The following is an 18,211-nucleotide window of genomic DNA, read 5'->3' as shown; positions in this document are numbered from 1 at the left end:
TCTTAATGTTATGACTGATCAATGTATACATTACTGAATTTTAAGCTAGTATGCTATATCTTGGAGTATGTTTAATCTTACTAATTTCAAATATTTTAATAATTTTTTTAAAACTTTTTATTATCCATATTTTCTGTTGGGAAGGAAATCAGTCATAAAGTATTGCATATTTTTGAGATGCTGTAATGGAGCCGCCAAAGGAGTAACCAATAACACAGAAGAAACATCTTTAGAATAAAATTAAGGCAAAATTTCAGGCTAAAATGATTGAATGTGACAAAAGATGGAGGCTTTGGTCAAAATTTCCTAAACTGTATTATCTACATTAACCCCTTAAGGACATGGCCTATTTTGGCATTGAGGACGCAACGATTTTTGGGGGATTTTCATCTCCGCATATCAAAAGCCATAACTTTTTCATTTTTCTGTCAACACGGCCGTAGAAGGACTTGTTTTTTGTGTAGTGGACTGTAGTTTTTTAAAGTGCCATGTGTGGCTGCATGTAATGTATTGTAAAACTTTTATTAATTTTTTTATGATAGCAGGGAGAGAAAACGCATCAATTCCGCCATTGTTTTTTGTGGGGCTTTTTTACAGCGTTAATCATGCAGCACAAATGCCACAATACATTATTTCTGCGGGTCCGTACAGTTACAATGATACCAAAATTCTTCTTTTTCTTTTAGGTTTTTTTTACTTTTCAACAATAAAAACCCTTTTTTAAAAAAATAATTAGTTTTTATAAATCGCTGCATTTTAAGTCCGATAACTTTTTTATTTTTTCAAGAACGGAGCTCTGTGAGAACTTGTTTTTTGCATAATGAGCTGTAGTTTTAATGGGTACAATTTTGGGTAACATACAGCTTTTTTATCACTTTTATTGCTTTTTTGGGAGACAAAATGAAAAAAAGCATTTTACCTCAGTTTTTAAGGGTTTCTTTAAGTTTTTTGCCGTGCAGAATAAAATGTGTGTTCAGTTTGTTGTAAGAGTCGTTACGGATATGATTATGCCAAATATGTGGGATTTTAATTTAAAAAAAAAAGTATACTTATATGGGAAACAGTACAAAAAAAGGTTTTTTTAAACTTTTTTTTTTACATTTTTATTATTTTGACACTGTTTTGATCTTTTTTTATGCTATTTGTGTCCCTGTGAGAGACCTGTATCATAGCTTTTATGATCACTATGATAAAGCATTGCAGCGTATCGCTTGTCATAGCGATCATAGGCACTGGCAAGGCAGGACGCCTGTATCTGGCCTCCTGTTGCATTGGTAACCTGGCTCTCTGCGATTACATTGCGGAGGTTCCGCTGATGTCACAGAAGGAGCGTGCTCCCACTGTAAATCCTTTACATACCGTAATCTACATAGATCGCATCAGGAAAGGGGTTAACAGCTGCTGTATAGCGTGGGATCTCTCCTCATCTCGCGCTATCCCCAGGGTTTAACTGTACGTCCTGTTGCATCCTGTGGTGTTAAGGAGTTAAGACTCAATTTATGAATTGACTTGATGTTCAATCCTTTTATGTCATAATTGATTTGACCCTTTTCCTCTTTAGGCCTCGATCCGACGAGCATGCTTTTTGCGTGCACAAAATGATCGCTTCTAAAAGAGTCAAAAGGATTCCTATAGAAGCATTCATATGCACGGAATCAGGGGAGCCAAACGCCACGCACCTAAGAAAAATAGAGCATGCACTATCTTTGGTGCATGACGGGCAGGAGTTTACATTGACTCCTATGGGAGGTGGAGTTAATGGAAACTCTTGCACAAGGAATAGCTTCCCCATTCGTCCTGCCCCCTGCTGGCCAATTCCCCAGCAGCAGGGAGCAGAAGGGGACTCTCCCCACCTCTCTCTGCAAACAATTTCCCTATTTCAAGGAGTGAGAGAGGGGCGAGGTTATTGGGCTTCTCCCGAGAGCGGGGAGCTTCTTCTCTCTCCTCCTGGAGCAACTGCACTTCTCCAAGCACAGTAGCTCCATTAAATAGGCAATGTTTTATGCGATGCGCATAGGAAACATTGCCCGTTCACACAGTGTCAGCACATGCGAGTGCCACATTTTTTGCGTGCCTATAGGTGCACAGAATACACGCTCGTCAGATCGAGGCCTTATAGTAAATTGCAAAATATACACAAAAGCAAGTGTAAAAAAAAAGAGGACTCCAAACAATTACCGTACTCTCCTATAAGGGTGACTATCCACTACAGTTTTTTTTTCACTGCGAAATTCGCAGTGTTTTTTTTTTTCTGCAGGGGCCTATGGGACTTGTAATGTTAAAATCACGATCGCGCAAAAGTGAAAAAAAACTGGGTAGTCACCCTAAAGTTTACAAGTTCCCCTTCATGGTAATTCCCCTTTGCTTGTTCTCAACTAATATTTTTCTTGTTTTCATTCTTCGCATTTTATCTCCATTTATTTCCTTTGGTGTCCATAGATTTATTCAAATGTCATGCTGGAAATTACAAAGCAGCAATGTGCTGGAACATTCCTATCTTACTGGTGTCTAGCAATGTCGAAAACTTTATATACGTTCTATAATATTTTGTTATATCTACTGAATGGCCACTTTATTACAAACACCTGCTATTTCAGGATTGGAGATTCCCTCTGTGTAAATTAGGCACATGACCTCGGAGTGCAGCAAAAAGTGAAATGAGCATGTTTTCTGAGAATCAGTTTAATTGTGCATCCACATTGAAATGGGAAAATTGAGCGATGGTAATTTTGCTTGACTAGCTAGGGCCAATATTGCAAAAACTACCAAACTGACAACCTTATAGGGATTTTTTATGCAATGGTGTTGAGAGTATACTGAGAATGGTGATTGTAGAAAAACATCCAATGAAAGGGGATCCTGTGGATGTAAGTAACTCAATGGCAAAGGGGTCGGAGGAGGATGTTAAGAATCATTATACTAAGGGATGATGCGCATTTTCATCAAAATACAATGCTGGTGCTGTAACGAATGTGTCGAAATGTACAACTCATTTTTCCTTAATATGGTTGGGCTATAACAGCGGACAGCCAGTTCTAGCGTCATTTTTGTCTAACGGAAACAAAAAGACAAGACTTCCTAGGGAAATAGAGTACGCAAATTGAAATACTGAGCAGTGGAAAATCATTGGTGATTTCTGTTGCGTTATATTGATAGGAGGGTAAGAATTTGATACAAGCAGCATTAATTGAGGAACTTTTCCTATCTGCTGTTCAGCACTTAGTGGAATCTGTGCCATGGAGATTTGCTGCCATTATAAAGACCAAAAGAGATTCAATGTGCTACCAGATGGGTTTCTCAACGGACAGACCGTTTCAGTGTACATATGTATTCATGATATTCTTTCTTTCTTGTTTAGAAAGACAGTATAATGAAAAAGTGAGTCATTAAAAGCTTGTTGGGAAAGACCATTTTTTGGTCTTTCCCAATGGCACCCAACATCACCTGGGGCCCCAACACCTTATTTTTCTAATGTAATTATACAGCAAAATTGGCATAAATACATTGATGATGCAGGATAACAGGCTGAACTGGATGGACGTATGTCATTTTTCAGCCTTATGAAGTATCTTACTGTTTATTTGCCTGGTATGTCTAGAGCTTACTCTGTAGGAACATGTACTGTATGTTGCAGTCAACCTCAAACTGCCCATAAAGCAGCAGTTCTCAGCTTGTGGTCAAATTTTAACTTGAGTATATCAAAGTTTTATCAATTTTATCGTTTAGTTAACAGAGCCCTGCATCAGGGCAAGGCTGGGCTGAGGGGCAGGGAAGCGTGAGCCCCCTGGGCTAGGCCCCCGCACTTCTAGAACTGCAGCTGCTTGTAGAGCGCACAAGATCTTCTTCACGCACACACATACACTCTCACAAGACCTGATTCCGAGGCTACACAGTGTATTGACATGAGCTCACTCCTTACCTCTGAGTCCAGCACTCCCTGTACTCTGAGTGAGGAAGCCTGAGGGAGTAGTGAGCTTATGCTAGAACAGCATGCAGCATTGGACATCAGTAGAGATGAGCGAGCATACTCGTCCGAGCTTGATACTCGTTCAAGTATTAGGGTGTTCGAGATGCTCGTTACTCGTAACGAGCACCACGTGATGTTCGGGTTACTTTCACTTTCTTCCCTGAGAAATTTGCGCGCTTTTCTGGCCAATAGAAAGACAGGGAAGGCATTACAACTTCCCCCTGCAACGTTCAAGCCCTATACCACCCCCCTGCAGTGAGTGGCTGGCGAGATTAGGTGTCACCCAAGTATTGAAATCTGCCCCTCCCGCGGCTCGCCACAGATGCATTCTGACATTAGTTCAGGGAAAGTGGTATCTTGGTGGAGCTGCTATAGGGAGAGTGTTAGGAGTATTTTAGGTTTCAAGAACCCCAACGGTCCTTCTTAAGGCCATAAATCTTCTCTATATGCGCTCAATGGGGCCGGCGGCAGCAGCGCCGACCCCATTGAGAACATATAGAAGACAAATCCTTCTTCTCTTCCACAGCTGTAACAGCTGTGGCAGAGAAGAACGATGTTTGCCCATTGAATTCAATGGAGCCAGCAATACAGCCGACTCCACTGAATGCAATGGGCTGCCGGCGATCGCGGGATGAATTTTCGGGAAGGGGTTAAATATATAAGCCCTTCCCTGCAATTCATCCAGAAATGTGTTACAATAAAAATATATACTGGCGTATAAGGCGACGGGGCGTATAAGACGACCCCCCAACTGTCACCTTATACGCCGGGAATACAGTGGAGCAAAGAATAAAAATCATTACTCACTTCTTCTGACATTCTGCGGTGCTGCTGCAGGCTGTCGCTCCCTCCTGGTTCCCGGCAGAGCATTGATTTCTCTACGAAGGGCTTTAAATCTCCGCCTCAAGAAACACACGTGCCTTCAGCCAATCACAGCCAATGACAAGGATGTCATTGAATGGCTGTGATTGGCTGTGTTTCTGGAGGCGGGGATTTCAAGCCCTGCGTCCAGAAAGCAATGCTCTGCCGGGAACCAGGAAGGAGCAACAGCCTGCAGGAGCACCGCAGAACATCAGAAGAAGTAAGTAATGATTTTTATTCTTTGCTCCACTGTATTGCCGGCGTATAAGGTGACAGTTGGGGGTCGTCTTATACGCCCCGTCGCCTTATACGCCGGTATATATTTTTATTGTAACACATTTCTGGATGAATTGCAGGGAACGGCTTATATATTTAAGCCCTTCCCGACAATTCATCCTGCGATCGCCGGCAGCCCATTGCTTTCAGTGGAACCTGCTGTATTGCTGGCTCCATTGAATTCAATGGGCAAACATCGTTCTTCTCTGCCACAGCTGTTACAGCTATGGCAGAGGAGAACGATCTTTATGCTGACAGTGGGGGGGGGGGGAGGCCCACTCTTGCCGCTATTGTGGCTTAATAGTGGGACCTGGGAACTTGAGATGCAGCCCAACATGTAGCCCCTCGCCTGCCCTATCCGTTTCTGTGTCGTTCCCATCACTTTCTTGAATTGCCCAGATTTTCACAAATGAAAACCTTAGCGAGCATCGGCGATATACAAAAATGCTCGGGTCGCCCATTGACTTCAATGGGGTTCGTTACTCGAAACGAACCCTCGAGCATTGTGAAAATTTCGGCCAGAGTAACGAGCACCCGAGCATTTTGGTGCTCGCTCATCTCTAGACATCAGGTCCTGTGAGTGTGTGCATCTGTGACATGTGTAAGGCCGACTTCACACAAGCATATGTGTATTTGCACGCGCATTAGCACCACTTATATACGGAATTAATTATGTTTTTTGTGCATGCATCAGCGTATATTTTGCTGTTCTTTTCTGCGCACAAGGCACTGTTGTTCCCAACCATTAAAATGATTAATTAATCGAATGAGTTTAACATGTCTTCTTTTTCTTGCACAATTATGCAGTGTTTTATGCATCTAGTATATTGTATGCACATTTGCGCTTCACCATTGACTTCTAAGAGGACCCCTTGTGCGCAAATGCACAGAAAGATAGAGGTTGCTGCAGGTTTTTTGAGCGCATCCGAAATGCACAGGAAATACACATGCATGTGAATAAACTCATTGAAATCAATGGCTTCTAGTCACTGAGTATTGCGTGTGCCCAAATACGCCCGTCTGAAGCTGGCCTAAGGGAGATCCTAAGTGCTCTAACAGGGGTCACAAATAGGGGTACTATTGCAAGGAGCCCACAGGGAGGTTCCTATATTATTTGAAAAGGGCTACACAGGGAGTCTAATTCCTGACTGAGGCCATTTGAGGGGGAGATATTACTAAAGTGGCCCCAGAGGGGTCACTACTATTGACAGGGGCACCGTGGGGAACTATTACTAATTGAGTCCACAGTGTGGGTCCTATTTCTAATTGGAACCCCATAGAGGTCACTATTCTTAATTGTGGCCAGAGTGGAGTAACTATTACTGATTGGGGCCACAGAGGAGTCATAGTACCGATTAGGGCCACAGCAGAGGCATTATTATTAATTAGGGTCACAAAGGGGTCACTTTTACTTAGTAGGACCACAATGGGATCACTATTACTAATTGGCACCATAGCTTCATAGCTGGGGCACTATTGGTATACACAGTGGGTACATTATTATTATAGGATGGCACTGAGAGGTTCACTGAGGGTAGCGGCAGCAGAATAGGGTGAGTGCAGAGAAGTAAGTTATGCCTAGAAGAAATCTCAGTGGTAGTCTGGACCAGAGAGAAAAAAAACAAATACAGATACCTCTAAACTGAGAAGACATCACCTGTGATAATTGGAGATAACAGCACTGTAAATACTATCATTGTGTAGAACTGGTATCTGAGTACATTACATGGATAACTGTATTATTTACAGATATACTAAAGCTTAATAAGTTGTCTTATTTTTTTGTTTTTTGGAAGGGGGGTGATTCTGATGTTTGGTATGGAGCCCTATGATTTCTTTGTTACACCCCAGCTTCTCTTCTCAGGCTGCTCACTTCATACATCCCTATGCTGGAAGTCTGGGTCAGTAGATCTGCAGTCTGACTCTCAGTTATAAAATGTGCGCTTAATACGCTTGTCTGAGATAGGTCATATAGGGAAGAAATATAATTCCTGGTTCCGGTGCTTTTTATGTACTGAGTTTGGTTCTGGTGCTGTATAGAAGTTAAATAAACAAGTTAAGGATGTAAGCACGGCGTGTAGCTGGCCGCGCACAGCAAGACCACTCCCACCTGCAGCGACCAATGGCTGCAGTAATTTATGTTGTCATAGTTTGGCTGGTTGTGGCCAACTCTACTGTGTGTTTCTATACTTAGGGCCTTTTCACATGGGGGTATATTCTGTCCATGTATTTCACAGACAGCGCACAGACACATTATAACCTATGAGGCTATTCACATGTGTGAGTTATCACATGCAGTGATGGTCCAAGTGAAAAAAATGCAGCATGTCTTTTTCTGGTCCATATAAAGGTTGAGAGTAGGACATGTAATGTCCACTGTCTTGCACATGGGTGTACAAGTGCTGTCTAATGGGAGTTGCAGCTGAGAATCTTGGGCACAACTCGCACACTGCCATCTGAATGTGGCCTTAGGGTGGGCCACTACTCATGGGCCAGTGCTGTATGCTTGCCCCCCAGGCTAAAAGTTTCCAGCCAGTCAGAGGCGTAACATTAAGCTCCTGGGCCCCAATGCAAAACCTGTAACAGGGTCCCCAACTATAATGCTTTATTCCTAGTACTGGGCTTCCTATATGGAGAAGAGAGGCCTTATGGGCCCCCTAAGGCTCCTGGGCCGGGTGCAACCGCATCCCCTATAGTTACGCCTGTGCAGCCAGTCCTTGCTCTGCAAGCTACAACTTCAAACCAACGCCTCCAAGCTCTCATTCAGAAGTTATGTCTGCCAATTATAAATGACTTACATTGCTGCTCTTTTGTGTGTGGATTAGACTTATTGAAATATGAGGTATTTCCTTAAATAACTGACAATTTTATTCCCTAAAAGATGTAATTTGGAGTCAACTAACTTCAATATGACAAATTCTACAATTGTGCCAGCAGCATATAAAACGTGTTTATTCTCTTTTCTCAGTTGTGTCCTTGGTGACGACCTGGTTCCAGTGTTTCAAGTATGTTTAAGAGATCAGCAGCAGCTTCATATAAAATGCATTGGACATTTGACACTAGTGCAAACTGACAAGGAGAAATGCATGTGTCACACTTTAAAAGGTCATTGTGAAACCTTTACTTTGTTCTACATCAGGATTATAATGGGCTTTCATGAACCTGTTACTTATGACATACCTTTTTATCACAGATCTTTCTATGACTCACCTTCTTGTTATCCTTCAGAAACTTTCAGAGCCCTGAATATTAACAAGTAGATTTTTTCACAGTGACAGGAAGAGCAGTAGAGCTTAGGAAAATGGGATTTCATTACTTCTGTCTTTACATCTAAAAAGGAGCAAAAAGCAAAAAATAGATGTTTGTTAAGAAGAATTTACACTGTATATGTTCACTATATCTCTCAACAGAGCGCATGCTATGTTCTCAGCAGGATCCGGGAGATTACATTGTATTCTGCCAGCCCTGAGGAGAGCAATGCAGCTGGTTGCAGAGCCCAGCCCACATGCTGGGCTCTGCAAACAGCTCCTAAATGGCCCATTTAGATGCAAATGAAGATGATAAAGTCTTAATAGACATTAGTGTATATTTCAAAATGCTATGAATCGGTTAATGCTTCATGGAAACATGGTAGGGAAGATTTTTATAGCTTTGGGATTGAATCTGAATTTCTTAATGGTGACCAATCTGTAAATAACCTTAAAAAAATGGTACAAATCATAGTAATAATCATTCTGCAATAATTTTAATCAAAAGCAGCCCCACTGATTTAATTGTAGTACATGAATCTATGTAGCATTTTTATAGTAATATAATTTATAAAAGTACAAAACGCCTATTCTTCTATTATCTAGCAAGCTTAAACATCAGGAAAGGTACAGTAAGTTAATTGGGGCTTCTGGCCTCTTGCTCATATAGCAAGTGCAGCTCCATACATTCTGTAGTGGTTGTGCCTAGTACTACAGCTCAGTTGCAGGCACTTGAATGGGACAGAGCTACAGAAAGGCCTAAAAAGAGGGGACAGGGCTTGCCGGAGCACTGCAGCCCATTTAAACAGCTGATCAGCAGAGGTGTTCGGATTAGGACTCCCACTGTGCCAGAACACCCATTTAAGGAAACAGAGAATGGTTTGTTGGTCTCAGCGATTATGTTACATATCTGATTAATGCCATAGGCTTTGAGATCTAATTGGCAAGATTAATAGTGGACTCCACAAATATATAGATAAAGCACAGTTACAGATGTTTGAAAAACTTATATAAGATAGGGTTATGGGTGTATAAGCTGCAAAAGTTAAAGTCTGGTCATTTTACCTACATCTATGGTAATGGCCTCGCAGAGCAAAACAAAAAAGAAAATCCTGGGGTGACGGTACCAGTACATATTATATGTAACATGTTAATATTTGCTCTTCACACTGCTCCAACATAGGAATCTATAACTTTACTTAGGTATGGTGTTTCATAACATAAGAGAATATCAACAAAATGTCCACCATTTCCATTTAGGTCAAGTGCACACCTGTCCGTGTGTTGTCTGATTTACATGGACACAGAGCATAGACATGCATCAGCTTGTCCTATTTCTAATCTGTGATGCGAACAGGAATAGGGCATGCAATTATTTTTTTGATGACAGAACGTTAATCTGTACGGCCCCATAAGTTATAATGGGGCCATGTGTTGCCCATTAATTAACTTGAACAGCACATGGCCCCAAATATGCTAATGTGCTGGAGACCTTGTTGTAATCTATCTATAAGATTAACCAAGGCACTTATTTGATACTGCTTGTTACAATAGTTTACACATTTTGCTCCATAACATTTCTTTATGCATTTTGTATGTCTTCTATTGAGTTTATGTATGTTTTCAGTATGTTGCAGTACATCTACTTTCGATATAAAATACATTTGCATGCAGAAGCCAAAGCAGATGTTTCCTACAGATCTGTACATATGGATCCAGGTTTTCTATCCTCCATTGACTTCAATGGGAAAAGCTTGGCTTGTTTACACTATCCAATTGAGCATGCTATTTTAATTTATATGGGCTTTGCATAAGGTATTGCGCATTAGCCCATAGACTAAACCATTTGAGCATTCAGGGCCTTTTCAATATGGAATAGATGCAGATCCTGAATATGTTTAGTTGCATGAGAAAAACAAGAGTTCTTGTATCTTCCCATAGTTCTTCATGACTTCAATGACACAGAAGTAACAGAAAATGTATTGTTGTCATATTTGTAAACAAGCTTCATAAATTATTTTAATTTTTGCTTGAACTTCTCAGAAACTCTGTAACTCATTAGATCCATTTAACATCACTGCCAAGGGTTCATGTTATTCAGAAGATTTCAAAGAGGCCTCTGGAAATCAAACTAACAAGGAGATTTTGGCTGGCAGATAACTGACTAGCACATAAGTAGTGAATCAAGGGATTCGGCTGACTTTCTTTGTGTCATCAAAAATGGCATTTTGCATTGTTTATGTGAAATAGATGTATTCTACCCATTCTGTTAAAAAGTACTGACTGTGAAGCTCAAGAGGATACTGCTGAAGCGTCGGAACATGTCGTTCTATGTCTGAAAAAAAAGCTTGTTAAAAACTGTGGGATCTTGTGAAATGAGGTGACTTCAAAATCAGGTTTTTTGCATACATAATGTATTTGCCTTTTGGAAAGGGCTTTGAGATCATTTCCACTTGTTGAATAACACAGATGGATGAGATTAACTGGGTACTTTGCAAGTATTTGGTAAATAATGATTAAGGCACCCATAACGTTTAAACAAAAAAGACCATACTGTATTAGGCCAGTTTAACACAAGCTTATTACAGACACATTTAGGCACCCATAATATTGATAAGTGCCCTTGCCTAACTGTGGGTCTACTGACCGGAACTCAGAGCATCATAGATTCCTAGGCTGCTTTGTGTTCAGGTCATAGATCCGCGGTCACACTGAGACAATTGTTGTATTACAGGCATATAAATGTACCCCTAATGTGGTCTTGTGAAACTGGCCTCAGGAAATAACATTTATGGTATAAGGGGTCATGTATCAAATGTTCAGCAAAATAAATCTCTCAACAGAGTGCATGCTGTGTTCTCAGCAGGATCCGGGAAATTACATTGTATTCTGCCAGCCCTGAGGAGAGCAATGCAGCTGGTTGCAGAGCCCAGCCCACATGCTGGGCTCTGCAAACAGCTCCTAGAGGCCCATTTAGATGCAAATGTAGATGATAAAGTCTTAGTTTATGCCCCATATTTAAAGGATTATTCTGGTCTTGTGTAAATCATGCTCATTTACTGCTCTATGAAAATTATGCAACTTTCTAATATATTGTGTATATCAACAACTCAACTTACTGGAGAGCTCAGCTTGTTGTCACTGAATGGAAATGTCATTTAGCACAGACTACCAGCTCATTACCATAGAGAGCTCTGATGAGACATACAGTTGTATCGATTGACCATGATCAGATTAGGTTTTGAGCCACTCAATGTAAATAACAATTTTCTATTCACTGTCACCAAGAAGAATTCTTGAACATGGTGAGATTTTTATATATAAGGGATATTAGAAAGGTGCATTACGTTTTATGCAATGAATAAGTATTATTTACATATATATATGGAAAGTGTATTTAACAATGCTACTCTGTGAACATATGTATGGCAATTTTTTTCCCAATATAACAAAGGTTAGCATAGGATAGCCTAGAGCTGTTCAGAATGTCCTGTGACATGTTGTGAAAATAGGTCACAGAATCAGAGGCAGCACAATGAAAACATGGGTTACACAAACAGCACTATATACATACATGACCTATATGTTTGTGACAATGAGATGCTCATTTCATAAGGCATGAGGATATTTAAAATTATGTTTATTAAAAAAAGATGTTTGTGATGTTTTTACGTAAGTATTCATAAGGAATCTTAAAATATTGCAGATTTCACACTAGCCAATGGAGCTGACACGAAAGCCAAATATTCTTTTCTTTCTCTCTAGCTCACTTATCAGCTTTGCTGTGTAGAGTGAGTCAATATGAGCAGAGTCATCACATTATAATTAGAAGACAGAGAATTAAGTGGTAGCTCTATTCTACTGCCTAGAATAGAAAATAGATTGGCAAACCAGAATAGCAATGGCATCTCCTCTCTCACTCCTTGGTCTCTGGGGATGAGGCTATATTCCATTTCCTGTAGGCTGTAGTACTTTATTACATTTCTATGTCAATTACTCCCATACTTTTATTTTAAGTACAATAAGCCACACACACTCTGTTATATTGGCTATACAGATAATACAGGACCTGCATGCCTTCAATATGTTCACTCCAAAGGAAGTTTACAAAATAAATATAAATCACTTTAGCAAAAAAATACAAATACTTCCATCATCTTCTAAAGACGTGTATAAAATTAATCAAACAAAATTAAAAAACATGAAAAAAAGGCCCGCATTCTTAATCTTATCTGTTCATTCCTTCAACTTGATTTTAAAAATATTGACATACAATATTGTAATCTCATTTCTGCATTAAGGCAAAAATTAAACACCAAAAACAAATAACTCATAACGACTGTGTATTAGTATCTTTTGGCCTGTGGAGGGCAGTTTTGTTCATCGTTGACATTACAACACACTAAAAACAACAGTCAAAAGACACATGCTTTATTCCAAGGGTCCTTTTACACATAATAATTTTAATTCACTGAAGAGATGAAGAGACTCGTCTGCCTGGCTTTTATACAGGCTCTTTCAGACTCCACAAGGGAATGAACGATTGTTTATACAATTGTCCATCCCAATACAGTTTTATTACTGTTGGCAGCATATCCACCACCTACACCGGAGAATGTGCTGCTGACAACAATGATTTTTTTGTGCCACATACAAGATGCAGTCAGCAGACAAATACAAGTTTGCTCTTTCTTTGGGCGATTGAACCTTTGAGTGTTCGATAATCGGCCATGGAACGAGTCTTAAAGAATGTTATTTGTTTGCTATTGTTATTTAGGGCTTGTGCATGCAATGGATTAACATCAGGTAGAAAATAAGCAGTTGTATCTTCTAATGGAAGATGTCTGGAATTTCTCTTAGAGCTCCTATTGTAAGGCAGCATGTTGGACATAGAGTTCTAGACTGATAAGAGAACCGGGCTCATTCTAATTGCTGCAAAAGCTGCAAATACCAGCATGCCTTATATCTAGCTACTAGAGATGAGTGAGTATGCTCGCTAAGGCACATTACGAGAGCGAGTAGTGCCTTAGCCGAGCATCTCCCTGCTCGTCTCTAAAGATTCGGGGGCCGGCGCGGGTGACAGGTGAGTTGTGGCGGGGAACAGGGGTGGAGCGGGGGGTGGGGGGGGGGGGAGGAGAGGGAGAGAGAGATCTCCCCTCCGTTCCTCCCCGCTCTCCCCCACCAGCCCCCGAATCTTTTGAGACGAGCGGGGAGATACTTGGCTAAGGCACTAGAGATACTCGCTCGAGTAATGTGCCTTAGCGAGTATACTCGCTTATCTCTACTAGCTACATCACTACAAGTAAAAACTTATATTGAAGTCAGTGTGGCTCTATGTAGCTGCTGAATGTATGTCTGTGCACTACAATAATGTGTGGTGCATTGGAGCATGGTACAATTTGTTTTCTTATAGAATCTCCCAGAATCCCCAAGAGAAACCTTGATGTATTCTGTATCTTATTACTAAGACTCAGAAGAGGCCCATGAAATATAGTACTATGAGCAGCATATTTGTGATCTGAATAACACAGACCCTGAATACACTCATGTACACGAAACCTAACTACGATTTTAGAAAAGGGATGTTAAAGCTCATCGAAAGAAAAAAATGCATATGGATGAGGTGGGGCCCATTTACACATTTTAGCCTTGGCATTAGCTCTAACACTATTCCTTTTTGTCTGCACATAATTTTTCAGCTATTTGATATGCACATTAATATACATAGTGAATGAAATGTGTTATGGATAAAAGACAACTTTAAAAAAAAAAACATTATCCACTAATACACACTATACAGTTACAATGTTTATGGCATCTAATAAGTATAATAATTAAAGCAATGTCAAAATTGTGCAGTATAATATTACAAATGATACATTTCATTAATATTAAAAATTCAGCTGTGGGTACTGACAACTTCTTAGAGGGAAACAAAGAGTATGAAATGGAAATTAGAGGTCCAAAAGGTATATTTAATAGAGAGGAGATAGAATACTGGAATCTATATACGGGTATGTCAGCATTTATCTATCTATATATATATATATATATATATATAATATGAGGTTCTTAGTTGATCAGGCAAATATTGAAGAGTAAATTATGTAAAAACAGTGTTTCAAGAATTACGCCACAAATCCCATATCTTGTAAAATTTTTCAGGGCATTTCCTGTTTTTGAGAACAGTTTTTCATAGGAGATGGTTGTGTTGATCATTGTATACCATTAAGCTATTGTTGGGGGTCTCCTATCGATCCATTTCATCATTACAGCTTTACAAACTATAAAGAGTATTTCACACAGTAGGATTCATTTATGATGTTGCCATTATTCAGGATCCAAAAGGCTTAGTAAACATACTTCTAAAGTTCTTGTAACTGGGAGTCCAATTACATGGCCGAGGAAGTCCGTTACCTCAGTCCAAAGAATATGAATCTCACTGCAATTCCACATTAAATAGAAGAAATTAGCCTCAAGTATTGAACATCTGTGGCATTGGGAGGTACGTCCTCCGCACATATTGTATAGTCTATTATGGGTAAGTTAGCATTGACGTATTAAGTAGAGTTGAATCAAAATACTAATGACCACTTGTCCGTCCATGAGTGATGAGTTACATACTCTGCCCCTGATCAAACCCCCGCAGCCTCAGTTGCTATGGAATACTAATGACCACCTGTCTGTAAGTAAATGACTGAGTTACATGTGAAGATGTCACCGTCATGGGACCAGTCACCGAAGCTCTGGACTTTATTAAAAACCTGCAGAGCTAAATAGCAGCAGTGTGCTCACTGGACCTGTGATGATGACCTGTGTGGGAGGAGTTTGAGGGGGGAATAAAAGAAAGCAGGCTATCTAGAAGCAGAGAGATGGTGAGGGAACACATAGCTAACTTAAATGAATTCAAGTCTCAAGGTCCAGATGAATTTCATCCTAGGATACTAAAGGAAGCAGCAAAGGTAATTGCTGAACCACTTGTCATAATTTTTGAAAATTCTTGGAGAACAGAAGTCCCAGAAAAGTGGAAAAGGGCAAATGTTGTCCCAATCTTCAAAAAAGGGAAGAAGGTGGATCCAGGAAACTACAGGCCTGTGAGCCTGACTTCTGTACCGGTAAAGATATCTTTGAACAAATGATTAAACAGCATGTATGCAAGTACTTGGATAAAAATGGAGTAATTAACCAGGCGCCAGCATGGGTTTGTAACAAAACAATCATCCCAGAAGAATCTAATTTCCTTCTATGACAGAATCACCGACTGGGTTGAACAGGGAAATGTGGTGGATATAGTATATCTTGACTTTAGTAAAGCATTTGACAAAGTATCTTATACCATACTTATTGAAAAAATTACCAAATATGGGATTGACAAGGTAACTGTTAAGTGGATTCACAACTGGCTGAGTGATCGTAATCAAAGAGTGGCCATAAATGGCTGCACATCCAAGTGGAAGAATGTATCAAGTGGGGTACCACAAGACTCTGTCCTAGGCCCAGTGTTGTTCAACATTTTTATAAATGATCTGGAGGAAGGAATTGATGGGAAACTGATCAAATTTGCGATGACACAAAGCTAGGAGGGATAACCAATACTAGGGAAGAGAGAAAGAGAGTATTCAAAAAGATCTAGAAAAGCTTGAACAGTGGGCGTTAACTAACAGAATGGTATTTAACAAGGAGAAATGCAAAGTTCTACATCTGGGCAAGAAAAATGTAAAAAGCACATACAGAATTGAAGGAATTGGATTAAGCAGCAGCACATGTGAAATAGACTTGGGTATACTAATAGGTCATAGACTAAACATGAGTCAACAATGTGATGCAGCAGCCAAAAAGGCAAACAATTCTCGGATGTATTAACATAGTAACATAGTATGTAAGACCGAATGAAGACAATGTCCATCTAGTTCAGCCTGTTTATCCTCCTATGTTGTTGATCCAGAGGAAAGCAAAAAAAAACAAGAGGCAGGAGCCAATAAGCCCATTTGGGGGAGATTCCTTTCCGACTCCCTAATGGCAATCAGACTAATCCCTGGATCAACCCCTAATAGTTCCTACCTGCCTGTATACCCGGATTAACAATTTACCTAAGATTTATATCCTGTAATATCCTTCTGCTCTAGAAAGACATCAAGTCCCCTTTTAATCTCCTCTATGGATTTTGTCATAACCACATCCTTAGGCAGAGAGTTTAATGCACCCCAAGACTTTATTAGCTTTTGCAGCAGCTGTCTGGCATTGGTTGCTTCAGTTTAGTCTACAATGCACTAGTACCCCCAGGTCTTTTTCCATATCACTTTTTCCTAGCAATATCCTATTAAGTGTATATTTGTGACATCCATTCCTCCTGCCCATGTGCATAACCTTACATTTATCAACATTGAACTTCATTTGCCATTTTGCTGCCCAAGGCCCCAGCTTATCTAAGTCCGTTTGTTGCCGCACATTGTCCTACTTTGCATTGATTATATTTTATAATTTTGTGTCATCTGCAAATATTGATATTTTACTGTGCAGCCCCTCTATCAGGTCGTTGATAAATATATTGAACAGAGTGGGGCCTAATACTGAGCCCTGTGGCACCCTGCTAGCAACGGTGGCCCAATCAGAGTACAAACCATTTATTACCACCCTCTGCTTTCTATCACTGAGCCAATTCTTTACCCAACTACGCACGTTTACACCCAATCTGAGCGGTCTCATTTTATATATTAGCCTATTATGCGGCACAGTGTCAAATGCTTTAGCGAAGCATAGAGTCTAGATCACGTGAGGTCATTATCCCCCTCTACTCTTCCTTTGTCAGACCTCATCTGGAATACTGTGTCCAGTTCTGGGCACCTCACTTTAAAAAACACATAGAAAAACTGGAGCAAGTTCAGAGAAGAGTTACCAGGATGGTGAGCGGTCTGCAAATAATGTCCTATGAAGAACGATTAAAGGATCTGGAAATGTTTAGCCTGCAAAAAAGAAGGCTGAGAGGAGACTTAATAGCTGTCTACAAATTTCTGAAGGGCTGTTACAGAGGGATCAGCCCTATTCTCATTTGTACAAGGAAATACTAGAAGCAATGGGATGAAACTGAAAGGGAGTAGACACAAATTAAATATTAGAAAAAACTTTCTGACAGTCAGGATAATCAATGAGTGGAACAGGTTACCATGGGAGGTGGTGAGTTCTCCTTCAATGGAAGTGTTCAAACAAAGGCTGGACAAATATCTGTCTGGGATGATTTAGTGATTCCTGCACTGAACAGGGGGTTGGACCAGATGACCCTGGAGGTCCCTTCCAACTCTACCATTCTATGATTCTATGAGTTCGAGGTCCCATGACCAGGAGATGATTAGTGTGTGCAGGACTCTGCTGTGCTGGATGTGATACCTGTTGTATGGGATGAAAAATGTATGTGGCAGAGCTGTATGTGATATACATGTAGCAGAGCTGTGTGTTTGTGGCGTACATGTAGCAGAGCTGTGTGGGGCATTGCACCACCAGAAATACTAGTACTATAATTTCCTAATAATTACTAGTAAGTTAATTATTTGTAGCCGGGAATACTGGCAAATGAGACTCCATAGCGTTAGACCAGTCCTCATTTATAAGAGAAGGAATAGAGGCTCGTCGTTTGTCTTTTACCATATGCTGCAAAGTTGAAAATTCAGTTTCAATTAAATAAGTGTACAAATAGAAGATTAATACTTTAGGACCATGCATACGTAGAATCCCAATTCAAGGGTAAGACAAGATTAATGAATAAGGCTCCAGATATTAGACACAAATAGCATGTCGTAGTTGAAGAAACGTGTCAAAGTCTGGTCATGGGATATCATGTATCTGTTGTATCTGTTCGAAGGAT

This window comes from Eleutherodactylus coqui, chromosome 5 (assembly GCF_035609145.1).
Source record: "Eleutherodactylus coqui strain aEleCoq1 chromosome 5, aEleCoq1.hap1, whole genome shotgun sequence".
Classification (NCBI taxonomy): Eukaryota; Metazoa; Chordata; class Amphibia; order Anura; family Eleutherodactylidae; genus Eleutherodactylus; species Eleutherodactylus coqui.
Note: the sequence above shows the minus strand (reverse complement) of the source record.